The following is a 13,672-nucleotide window of genomic DNA, read 5'->3' on the forward strand; positions in this document are numbered from 1 at the left end:
TGACATTACTGAATGAAAATATACAAAATATGTCAACTTACTGATTTGTCTCTCTCCAAGATTTTTAATGATTGTTAGTGGCTGAACTAAGTTGTTTTAGGAGTTCCAAAACGTGCTTTTACCAGTTTAAATTCTCATCAGTATGAACACCTAAGAATTTTCAAGGTTCCACCCTATTTATTACTTCCTCCTCTAGCTGTGCAGAACTGAAATTGAATGTGAGACCATTTGTAGAAAACCAGTCAATGACACTTTTAACTTTTAACAACATAGTTTACCAGTTCTTCTGTTGCTGTATGTATGCTGGGATTCATAACAATACAAGTGGGGGGGGGGGGGGGGGGGGGGAAATCTAATTCTGCTTTTTGTACATTAGATGGAAGATCATATACATGTATGAGAAACAACCGTGGATCTAAAATTAAGCCTTGGGAAACCCCATAAAAAATTTCTCCCCAGTCACAATAATATCCCTGGACTACACTGGTTGAATTAGTAAGAACAACTTTTGCATTGTCCTGGCTAGATGTGACTTTATTCATTGGTTGGCTATACCATCAATCCCATAAAACATCAGTTTTATTGTCTTGAGCAAAGCCTCCAAAAAGTGATTTAACTATGGATGGCAGAAATTCCATAAAAAGCCTGAATGAGAACGGTAGTGTTATCATTCTCCCCACTGATAAGGGAAATGCAACAGTTGTTTTGAATGTGACTGACTATTATAGTAAGATTAATGACTTATTAGATCTGCAAATACATAGGAAACTAAGCAAAGACCCCACTGACAAAGTTCTTAGAACTGATATGCTGTTGATAAAGAAGTCCTCTATCAAACAGAGCATTCAGAAAAATCTATTCAGTTCAGTTGCACTGGCACCAAGATTTTGTGAATTGCCAAAGGTGCACAAAGAACATGTTCCCCTAAAGCCTATAGGGAGTGCTATCAGTTCACCAACCTATTCGATTGCCAAGTTCTTGACAACATTATTATGACCATATGTGGGCCAATCAGATTCATACATCAAGAATTCGGCACATTTTATTTGTAAATTAAACAGCATAGTGGTACCACCACCCACAACAAAAGTGAGACCTCATAAAAACGTTGGAGGATAGAGCAAGGAAAATCTGTGAACCAGAGCTGCTTGACTCAGAATTAAAACATCTCACCAATGGATTGCTCAAAATTGGTTATTCATTCACAGAGGAGAAAAGAGCATTAAGACCACTGCATGGAAATTATAGCGATGCTCAAGCGCCAGTGAAATAGAAAGTTTAAGAAAAATCCTGATGAAGCGGAATATCGAGGTAATCTACACACCTACATGGAAGATAAAAGATTACATAAAATCGGCCAAGTATGCTTGCCAACCACTAGAAATAGCTGGAATTTATAGGATTTCATGTAGCTGTGCAGAGGTGTATGTGGGTACTACAAAAAGGACTATCAAACAACAACTCGAAGAGCACAAGGGCAATTGCAGAAGAGGGGAAATTGAGGCTGTTGCGAACATGCCTTACAGCCATGAGACCACCACATTCATTCTGATAGGACTCAAGTAATGGTAGTAAAAAGCAGATACCATGAAAGGCTATACAGAGAGGCCATAGAGATTGCAAAACATCCCAGGGATTTCAATAGGAAGGAGGAAGGCATGAAATGGAATGACATTTGGATTCCTGTGCTGAAGAAGATGTATACCGGTCTTCCACCATGGGATAATAGCAGCAGTGGATAACAGCAGTTGAAAACAGCCAATTGCACCCACATATTCAAAACGTGATGTCACGCCACTGCACGGAAGCTCATGGAAGCGGAATTTTGCTGTAGTCAGTATCGAGTCAGGATGTGAATCGGACATTCGACAAATCCATTTGACCATGGCATAATAGCCCAGAACATTGTGACATTTACAACCATGAAATTTACATTTTACCACTGATATAGTGTTTGAGACCCACACTGGATTGGATTAAAGGGAGATATTGAAGCAATTCAGTTATGTTACCAGCAGATCTGATCAACATGTGAGTGTTTTTGGGAAATGCTCTGGGAACTCAAACTGTAAACCTTGGGAGAACCATTGTTTTTGTGAAACACTGATAAGAAGTCTAGAGACCCGCCATTTGTGACTGACTTTGGAACAATATTAGTACCACTGACAGAAATCTTGCATAAGGACTCTGAGGTCATCAGTGCTGCTACAGAAGCACTGAGACACTCATTTTTCCATCACTCCAGTTGTGAGTAGAACAGGACATGGAATGACTAACAGTGGTACAATGTACCGTATATCATGCACAATGCAGTGGCTTGCAGAGTATGTATGTAGATGTGGATGCAGGATGAGTGAAGCTATGGTCCTAGAGCAGGGTCGAAGTTGGTATGAGGTATGGTTCTAGCAGAGATTGAGGCTACCAAAATTACAGGACTCAAGGATGTGTTGCAAGATGACTCCCATTTACGTCATTCGAAGGAGCTGATGTGGAGGCGTAGCATCCAAATATCACAGGTTGTGAAGCCCCCATTGAAACTGAGCATACTGTGCCCAAAAGCATGTTCCATCATTAGGTGGTCATTTTTTTCTTGGCAATGAGAGTGGACAGATAGTTGGTGTCATGCCCACACAAAACGGTGTGCAGAAATGGCAGCAGAGCTGGTATCTGACTTTACTGCTTCCACAGGTGGCCCTACCTCTGATCGGATTGGATAAGCTGTGACAATACTGGAGTAGGACGTGGCGCAGGGGAGGAGAGGTTGCAGACAGATGATGCACCTGGGTCTTCCACAGGCATGTGACTCAATCAGCAAAGTATTGAGAGTGTGTGTGACATCAGGATAAAGCAGGATATTGCTTAGATTAGGTGGCTGCAGAATATCAGTTGGTTAGGAGCTGTGGGAAGGATTGTAGATAGAACATTCCTCATTTCTGAACATGATGACAAATAGTTGTAGTTGAAGTGCTGCCTGGGGGTGATTTTTTTTGCGGGGGGGGGGGGGGGGGTGGATGGGAGGGATGCTCCTTTGCAGCTGAAACTGGTTCTTTGGGGTGGTGGAAGTATAAGGAGTGTGTGAGAATGTGGTGCAAATCTTCTGTAGACTAAGTTTTAGGGACAGTGCCTGTGAAGTTCTTAGTGAGACCTTCAGCATACTGTGCAATGGAATTCTCAGTACTGCAGATATCCCCTCCACGAATGGCCCGTCTATATAGTAGCAATTTTTTGGTGAGGAAGGGATGAGAACTGTAAAAATGCAAATACTGTTGATGGTTAGTAGGGTTGATATGGACAGAAGTGTGAATAGAGTTATCAGAGAGGTGAAAGTCGACATTCAGGAAGGTGTCACATTGGGCTGAGGAGGATTAAGTGAGGCGAATGGGAGAGAAGGTGTTGAGACTGTGGACGAATGAGAATAGCATGTGTCTTGCTCCTGGCTCCAGAACATCAGAACATGAAGATATTATGAATGAACCTGTACTAGACAACTTCCAAAACCCCTGACACTAGTCTGAAACCATAGTGGACATTACTACCAGAGGAAAAAAAAGTATGTCTATAAGGAATACAGCACACTTCAATCTGGACAGGCTTTGGTATTTAACTGCATGGGCCCTTCCCACAGTATTGCCATAATGTCACATTTAAATAAATTCACTTTGATGTTGTCAACAGCAATGGCTTTGTAAAGTGAACATTGCTTCATTTTGCCAAACTAAGATCAGGTTAATCATCAACTGTAGCTCAAGGAAGACAAAAGTGAATAAGCTGTAAAGAAGGCATACGACTGTGAAATGCTTATGCTGATTATAGTTAACTTGCTGTCTGCAATCAGATAACATTTCAGACAGTAATACTATTTTCAGTAATTTGTCATTTGTAGATATCATCTTACCTGCAGTCTAAAATGATTCAGTTAATTATCATATTAGTCACATGAGCTGTATTATGGACATACCAACCAACAGTAGCCTTCTTCATTAGCAATATCTGTAAGACATCCTTCATAAGGTCCAAATACTATATGCGGTAAAAGAGAAGTAGTTGTCCACATGCCCAAACCCGCTTTTCGTATTGCAGATGGCCCTATTCGGAAGATACTAGGTAACGTTTTTGCTGCTCTTTCTGGATCTAAAGGGTACACTGGTACCTGAAAAATTACACAACTTTTACTCATAAGATAATCAATAATAAACAAACTTTATTAAACCAAACGTGGAATGTGTAAATCGTATTGGGAGGGAACATGAGCCATTGAGTACGGTTTTCACTTCAGAATATTTGTAATGATCCTAAAATAGAGAAATAGATAAAAGACGTCTTCTTAGTTTAACATATTATAGCGATGATGGCAGGTGATTGGGGGGAGGGGATGGGGGTGCTCCTTTGTACACACATACCACACTTAATACAAAATGCTATTATCGTGGTCAATAGCGAACAGCAGAGTCCCCCCTCCCACCTCGAGGCAGCAGTAACACAGTATCGCTGCCTTATAGTTCATAAGGTAAAGGGTGACACTCCACTACCAAACCCATCAACAACACCCCTCCCATCATCTGAACCAACTGAAGCTATTACAGAATTCCCATACAAACTAGTGGTTGGAGACAGTAACTGTTGCAATGACTGAACCATGGAAGGTTGACAGAAAAATAATAAAGAAAAAAATCATCTAGGTAGGAATATTAGCAATACGTCTTGTAACTTGAACAGCCATGCAGTGCCAGTCACTTTTGCAATTTGGTATGACATCACACACATTACAAAACTGTTGATTTCACGTTTGCTGATTGCAAACTGGGAGCAAACAGAGATGCAGCCATGCACCGTCTGTGAGCAAACAGGCCCAAATCATGTATATAGTGCCCACCAATGACAAGCAGGTGACAGTTCCAGCCAGCAACAATGTTCAGCCCTGCCATCCATCAAAACCGGCACCTCAGACGATAACCAGCTGACATCAGGAACTATTTGAATGAGAATTACACTCAAGTAAGCTTTTACATTAAAATAAGTTATAAAACTTGTCTGTATTTATCTCTAGACTGTGACTAGTGGTTTCATTTGTATATTTGCCAATATGTACTTATACGTGGTTGTCACTTCCACTGTGACACGTAACTGAACACAAGGATTTTGATTAGAGCAATAGAAACCGGCTCCTCTCATGACACGATCTGGAATACCATTGTCAGGTGTTATGGTGTGTACCCTATTCCTAATAGAATGCCAAGCCTGCATGCCCATTTGTTCTAGTAATTAGTTAATAACAGCATGAGGTTACAAGTCTCGTCTGTGTCTTACATGTACACTGAGGGCTCAAGTGATAAACCAATGATTGTGCTCTTTGGCATGTTCATGTAAACATGTGTCTGCCCTGATAGCTGAATGGTCAGCGTGATGGACTGCCATCCTAAGGGGCCCGTGTTCAATTCCCAGCTAGGTCGTGGATTTTGTCCACTCAGGGACTGGGTGTTGTGTTGTCTTCATCATCATTTCATCCCCATTTGGCACGCAGGTCACCTAGTGTGGTGCCAAATGTAATAAGACCTGCACCAAGGCGGCCGGACCTGCCCTGTCAGGGGCCTCCCAGCCAATGATGCCAAACGCTCATTTCAATTTAAACACGTGAAGAAGCATCAAAAGCAAACCAAAAGCAAACCTTAAGTCTCATTTCCTAATTAATGCCATATCTACCTCCTCAACCTGATATCTGAGTCATTTTTTACTGTTTCCAACCACAGAGACCTAAAACATCTCGCTTGACCCTGTCGCTGTCTCACCCCTGCACGAAGCTGCTCAGCTGTGCAAAAATGGATGACCTTAGATCTCATGTGATTGTGAGATTCAAAGTAATTATGCTGTGACCCACACTGGAGTATAACGTATAAACTTGTCTCAGATATGGGGTCCAGGCTTTGATACATGGCTGAGTACCTTAATTAAGAAATAAGATGCCTTAGAGTATGAAAGGTTCTTTCTGAGGACATGTAACAAGCCTAGTCTTAGGACAAACTGGCTTGAGCTATCATGGAATCAGGTACAATAAACAGGCAGAACACTTCTTCTTAGTGTACAGGAAGAACATAGCAAGAAAAAGAAAGAAAGAAATGAAGGAAGGAAGGAAGGAAGGAAGGAAGGAAGATGTGGAGTTAGAAGTCCACTGCAAGCAGCCTGCTGCAGTAAATAACAGAGGATGCAACAGTTATACCACTCAAGGTTGAGGTTACTGACAACTGATTTAAAGCATGTGCATACTCACAACACCGAGTTCAAACGTTAGGACCTTCATGATATGAAATGCTGCAATGCCAACTTAACTGACAAATGTGGTGAGTCAATCACAACATAGCATGGAAACAAGATCTTAGGCTCTGACAAAGGATGAAAAATCTCCTAATATGAATACATAGGACAGTGAGACCCCCATCCAACAAATAGTCTTATCTGATGCACTTAAATTAATTCTTAGAGCATTTGATAGGAATAAAATTGAACTCAGACAACTGTGACTTAGCATTGAAACTACTGCCATGCCACAGTCAAAATATGCATTTAAAAATTGTTAAAAATTAGGATTGTGGGAGCAGAATGAACTAATCTATTCATATCAGATTTATATGGGAGGACTGTAAGTTAAAATGGAATTCGGACTGCCATGCATGTCTGTTATTCTCTAGTAAATAGAATATGGCTGGAAGTATGGCCACATGGGAAGACTGTGTTGATACACTGCAGCACCAATTATGGGAAACTGTCCATAAAGTAATGAGGGAATTGCACATCCTGCATAGCCAAGCTCTAATTCGAAAGCTGATAATGGCTGTATTCATACAGGGAATCAAGGATGAAAGGATTAAAACAGTGGTGAGAGTGAAATGCGAGGATTTACCATTAGCGATGGGTCTAGCATTAACAGAGGAAGCTTCAATCGCCTCTTGTATTAAAAAGTTGAGTGAATCCTGCTGACCTGAAATGAAAGAATGGCATGTGTATGCAGTTGCCCCATACCAAAAAGTTATATTCAGCAGACTGCAAGGGCAAGAATGACTTCATGAACATAAATGCACACAGGGAAGTGAGGGAACCACTAGCTTCATAGTAGATAGTGCTGTTAAGATTAATGTAATACATAAGTGTAAAATAATCTGCACTGAAGAGTATGACAGGCAGTAACACTGAGGAAATAATAAAACTCAAAGGGATCAGAAAAGAAATAATAGGGACATGTAGAGCTGCAGTATTAATGTTGGTAATAGGTAGTGCAGCCTGTGTGGAACACAAGTTCCATATAGTAGGAAACAAGTGAGGTGTCCCGTATGAAGAAATCTTTGGCAAATAATTATGCAACAGTTTAAGGTTACTCATAGATTATGCAACAAAGATGCTAGGAGTCACGGGCGGACTAGTGTTGTTACAGACAGAATAGGAGCTGAGCCATTGAATCTTGTGGATTGGTGTGGAGCTGCGAAGAGAAGACCAGTGGGTATTTCACAGGCATTGGGCACTTGAAAAAGATGGGTCTTGAGGGAAAATGTGAAACACGAGCAACCAGTGTGTATTTCATGGGCACTTGGCACCTGAAAGAGAAGGATCATGAGGGCAAATGTGAAACTGTAGGCATCAGCAGGAATACAGGTAGAATTAGATACAGATCCAAGAAGGAAGAGGGACTGCCGGAAGGAGGAACTGGAAGAAGGCCAGATCTAAGGGAAACAAGGCTCAAAATCAGGCAGCAGGTAGAAAGGAAAGAGAGCCTGTGTGACTTTATAGGAACAGGTCCATGCGGGGAGAAGATTTTAAGGTTAAACCATAGATCCGACCGAAGAAGTAATGGAAAAACAGCAACTTCAAACAGGTGTGGATTTGCCTTTAGCATAGGTGACCATGCAGAGAGGCACTTGCATCATGAGTATTTTGAATACCATGGAAGAACAAATGATATCGGAATGTGCCAAGGTGAGGGTAGGTTAGTACCTGTCATAAGAGAGGATGAAGAATGCGACATATGAGACACGATAAAAAAAAAAATAAATAAATAAATAAAATAAAAAAATAAAAATAAAATATATATGTCTGCTTGTGTCTGTGTATGTGCGGATGGATGTGTGTGTGTGTGCGAGTGTATACCTGTCCTTTTTTCCCCCTAAGGTAAGTCTTTCCGCTCCTGGGATTGGAATGACTCCTTACCCTCTCCCTTAAAACCCACATCCTTTCATCTTTCCCTCTCCTTCCCTCTTTCCTGATGAAGCAACTGTTGCTTGCAAAAGCTTGAATTTTGTGTGTATGTTTGTGTGTCTATCGACCTGCCAGCGCTTTCGTTTGGTAAGTCACATCATCTTTGTTTTTAGATATATTTTTCCCATGTGGAATGTTTCCCCCTCTATATATATATATATATATATATATATATATATATATATATATATATATATATATATATATATATATATTAAAACAAAGATGAGGTGACTTACCGAACAAAAGCGCTGGCAGGTCGATAGACACACAAACAAACAAACACAAACATACACACAAAATTCAAGCTTTCGCAACAAACTGTTGCCTCATCAGGAAAGAGGGAAGGAGAGGGGAAGACGAAAGGAAGTGGGTTTTAAGGGAGAGGGTAAGGAGTCATTCCAATCCCGGGAGCGGAAAGACTTACCTTAGGGGGAAAAAAGGACAGGTATACACTCGCACACACGCACATATCCATCCACACATACAGACACAAGCAGACATACTCCCACGTGGAATGTTTCCTTCCATTATATATATATATATATATATATATATATATATATATATATATATATATATATATATATATATAGAGAGAGAGAGAGAGAGAGAGAGAGAGAGAGAGAGAGAGAGAGAGAGAGAGAGAGAGAGAGAGAGATGATGTGACTTACCAAATGAAAGTGCTGGCAGGTCGACAAACACACAAACAAACACAAACATACACACAAAATTCAAGCTTTCGCAACAATCTGTTGCCTCATCAGGAAAGAGGGAAGGAGAGGGAAAGACGAAAGGATGTGGGTTTTAAGGGAGAGGGTAAGGAATCATTCCAATCCCGGGAGCGGAAAGACTTACCTTAGGGGGAAAAAAGGACGGGTATACATCGCACACACACACACATCCATCCACACATATACAGACATAAGCAGACATATTTAAAGACAAAGAGTTTGGGCAGAGATGTCAGTCGAGGCAGAAGTGCAGAGGCAAAGATGTTGTTGAATGACAGGTGAGGTATGAGTGGCGGCAACTTGAAATTGGCGGAGATTGAGGCCTGGTGGATAACGGGAAGAGAGGATATATTGAAGAGCAAGTTCCCATCTCCGGAGTTCGGATAGGTTGGTGTTAGTGGGAAATATCCAGATAACCCGGACGGTGTAACACTGTGCCAAGATGTGCTAGCCGTGCACCAAGGCATGTTTAGCCACAGGGTGATCCTCATTACCAACAAACACTGTCTGCCTGTGTCCATTCATGCGAATGGATAGTTTGCTGCTGGTCATTCCCACATAGAATGCGTCACAGTGTAGGCTGGTCAGTTGGTAGATCATGTGGGTCCTTTCACAAGTGGCTCTGCCTTTGATCGTGTACACCTTCCGGGTTACAGGACTGGAGTAGGTGGTGGTGGGAGGGTGCATGGGACAGGTTTTACACCGGGGGCAGTTACAAGGGTAGGATCCAGAGGGTAGGGAAGGTGGTTTGGGGATTTCATAGGGATGAACTAACAGGTTACGAAGGTTAGGTGGATGGTGGAAAGACACTCTTGGTGGAGTGGGGAGGATTTCATGAAGGATGGATCTCATTTCAGGGCAGGATTTGAGGAAGTCGTATCCCTGCTGGAGAGCCACATTCAGAATCTGATCCAGTCCCGGAAAGTATCCTGTCACAAGTGGGGCACTTTTGTGGATCTTCTGTGGGAGGTTCTGGGTTTGAGAGGATGAGGAAGTGGCTCTGGTTATTTGCTTCTGTACCAGGTTGGGAGGGTAGTTGCGGGATGTGAAAGCTGTTGTCAGGTTGTTGGTGTAATGCTTCAGGGATTCCGGACTGGAGCAGATTCGTTTGCCATGAAGACCTAGGCTGTAGGGAAGGGACCGTTTGATGTGGAATGGGTGGCAGCTGTCGTAATGGAGGTACTGTTGCTTATTGGTGGGTTTGATGTGGACGGACGTGTGAAGCTGGCCATTGGACAGGTGGAGGTCAACATCAAGGAAAGTGGCATGGGACTTGGAGTAGGACCAGGTGAATCTGATGGAACCAAAGGAGTTAAGGTTGGAGAGTAAATTCTGGAGTTCTTCTTCACTGTGAGTCCAGATCATGAAGATGTCATCAATAAATCTGTACCAAACTTTGGGTTGGCAGGCCTGGGTAACCAAGAAGGGTTCCTCTAAGCGACCCATGAATAGGTTGGCGTACGAAGGGGCCATCCTGGTACCCATGGCTGTTCCTTTTAATTGTTGGTATGTCTGGCCTTCAAAAGTGAAGAAGTTGTGGGTCACAAACCCAATCATCCCGGCCGCCCCATTGTAGCTGGTTACCAAGCCCCCACAGAACGTATCTCTGCCTACGTAGATCAACACCTTCAACCCATTACGTGCAGTCTCCCATCCTTCATCAAAGACACCAAACACTTTCTCGAATACCTGAAATCCTTACCCAATCCGTTACCCCCAGAAACCATTCTTGTAACCATTGATGCCACTTCCTTATACACAAATATCCCGCATGTCCAGGGCCTCGCTGTGATGGAGCACTTCCTTTCACGCCGATCACCTGCACCCTACCTAAAACCTCTTTCCTCATTACCTTAGCCAGCTTCATCCTGACCCACAACTTCTTCACTTTTGAAGGCCAGACATACCAACAATTAAAGGGAACAGCCATGGGTACCAGGATGGCCCCTTCGTACGCCAACCTATTCATGGGTCGCTTAGAGGAACCCTTCTTGGTTACCCAGGCCTGCCAACCCAAAGTTTGGTACAGATTTATTGATGACATCTTCATGATCTGGACTCACAGTGAAGAAGAACTCCAGAATTTACTCTCCAACCTTAACTCCTTTGGTTCCATCAGATTCACCTGGTCCTACTCCAAATCCCATGCCACTTTCCTTGATGTTGACCTCCACCTGTCCAATGGCCAGCTTCATACGTCCGTCCACATCAAACCCACCAACAAGCAACAGTACCTCCATTACGACAGCTGCCACCCATTCCACATCAAATGGTCCCTTCCCCACAGCCTAGGCCTTTGTGGCAAATGAATCTGCTCCAGTCCGGAATCCCTGAAGCATTACACCAACAACCTGAAAACAGCTTTCGCATCCCGCAACTACCCTCCCAACCTGATACAGAAGCAAATAACCAGAGCCACTTCCTCATCCTCTCAAACCCAGAACCTCCCACAGAAGAACCACAAAAGTGCCCCACTTGTGACAGGATACTTTCCAGGACTGGATCAGATTCTGAATGTGGCTCTCCAGCAGGGATACGACTTCCTCAAATCCTGCCCTGAAATGAGATCCATCCTTCATGAAATCCTCCCCACTCCACCAAGAGTGTCTTTCTGCCATCCACCTAACCTTCGTAACCTCTTAGTTCATCCCTATGAAATCCCCAAACCACCTTCCCTACCCTCTGGCTCCTACCCTTGTAACTGCCCCTGGTGTAAAACCTGTCCCATGCACCCTCCCACCACCACCTACCCCAGTCCTGTAACCCGGAAGGTGTACACGATCAAAGGCAGAGCCACGTGTGAAAGCACCCACGTGATCTACCAACTGACCTGCCTACACTGTGACGCATTCTATGTGGGAATGACCGGCAACAAACTATCCATTCGCATGAATGGACACAGGCAGACAGTGTTTGTTGGTAATGAGGATCACCCTGTGGCTAAACATGCCTTGGTGCACGGCTAGCACATCTTGGCACAGTGTTACACCGTCCGGGTTATCTGGATACTTCCCACTAACACCAACCTATCCAAACTCCGGAGATGGGAACTTGCTCTTCAATATATCCTCTCTTTCCGTTATCCACCAGGCCTCAATCTCCGCCAATTTCAAGTTGCCGCCACTCATACCTCGCCTGTCACTCAACAACATCTTTGTCTCTGCACTTCTGCCTCGACTGACATCTCTGCCCAAACTCTTTGTCTTCAAATATGTCTGCTTATGTCTGTATATGTGTGGATGGATGTGTGTGTGTGTGCGAGTGTATACCCGTCCTTTTTTCCCCCTAAGGTAAGTCTTTCCGCTCCCGGGATTGGAATGATTCCTTACCCTCTCCCTTAAAACCCACATCCTTTCGTCTTTCCCTCTCTTTCCCTCTTTCCTGATGAGGCAACAGTTTGTTGCGAAAGCTTGAATTTTGTGTATATGTTTGTGTTTGTTTGTGTGTTTGTCGACCTGCCAGCACTTTCATTTGGTAAGTCATATCATCTTTGTTTTTAGATATATTTTTCCTATGTGGAATGATTCCCTCTATTATAACTATATATATATATATATATATATATATATATATATGGTCACATCATCTTTGTTTTTAGATATATTTTTCGCATGTGGAATGTTTCCCTATATATATATATATATATATATATATATATATATATATATATATATATATATATGGTTATAATAGAGGGAAACATTCCACGTAGGAAAAATATATCTAAAAACAAAGATGATATGACTTACCAAATGAAAGTGCTGGCAGGTTGACAAACACACAAACAAACACACACCATCTTTGTTTTTAGATATATTTTTCCCATGTGGAATGTTTCCCTCTATTTATATATATATATATATATATATATATATATATATATATATATATATATATATATATATATATATGGTTATAATAGAGGGAAACATTCCACATAGGAAAAATATATCTAAAAACAAAGATGGTGTGACTTACCAAATGAAAGTGCTGGCAGGTCGACAGACACACAAACAAACACAAACATACACACAAAATTCAAGCTTTCGCAACAAACTGTTGCCTCATCAGGAAAGAGGGAAGGAGAGGGAAAGACGAAAGGATGTGGGTTTTAAGGGAGAGGGTAAGGAGTCATTCCAATCCCGGGAGCGGAAAGTATTTCCTTAGGGGGGAAAAAAGGAAAAATGGACGGGTATACACTCGCACACACACACATATCCATCCACACATATACAGACACAAGCAGACTTTAAATACGTCTGCTTGTGTCTGTATATGTGTGGATGGATATGTGTGTGTGTGCGAGTGTATACCCGTCCTTTTTTCCTTTTTTCCCCCCTTAAGGTAAGGCAGATGTAGACAGACAGGAACACTTTTTCCAACCATAAACTCATGACTCATAAGAGATGTGTCACAGCACATTTTTGTGAGGAAGAAGGAAGCCATTTACTCACTTTTCTAGTCTCTTTCATACACAGTTTCGCAAATGTTGCAGTACACCATTGTAAACTTCGGCATTTACAGCTCTTCTTCTCGAAACCAACTTTCATCACGCTATCACATTGTCCCCTCAATACTAGGGGGGGGGGGGGGGGGGGGGCAGGGCGGAAGAAGAACACAAGTTTGATACCTGATTCTGACTGATATGCCTTTTAGGGAAAAGAGATTCACTGATTTTCCAAGGGGAACTCTGAATG

Source organism: Schistocerca serialis, chromosome 9 (assembly GCF_023864345.2).
Source record: "Schistocerca serialis cubense isolate TAMUIC-IGC-003099 chromosome 9, iqSchSeri2.2, whole genome shotgun sequence".
NCBI classification, from domain to species: Eukaryota; Metazoa; Arthropoda; class Insecta; order Orthoptera; family Acrididae; genus Schistocerca; species Schistocerca serialis.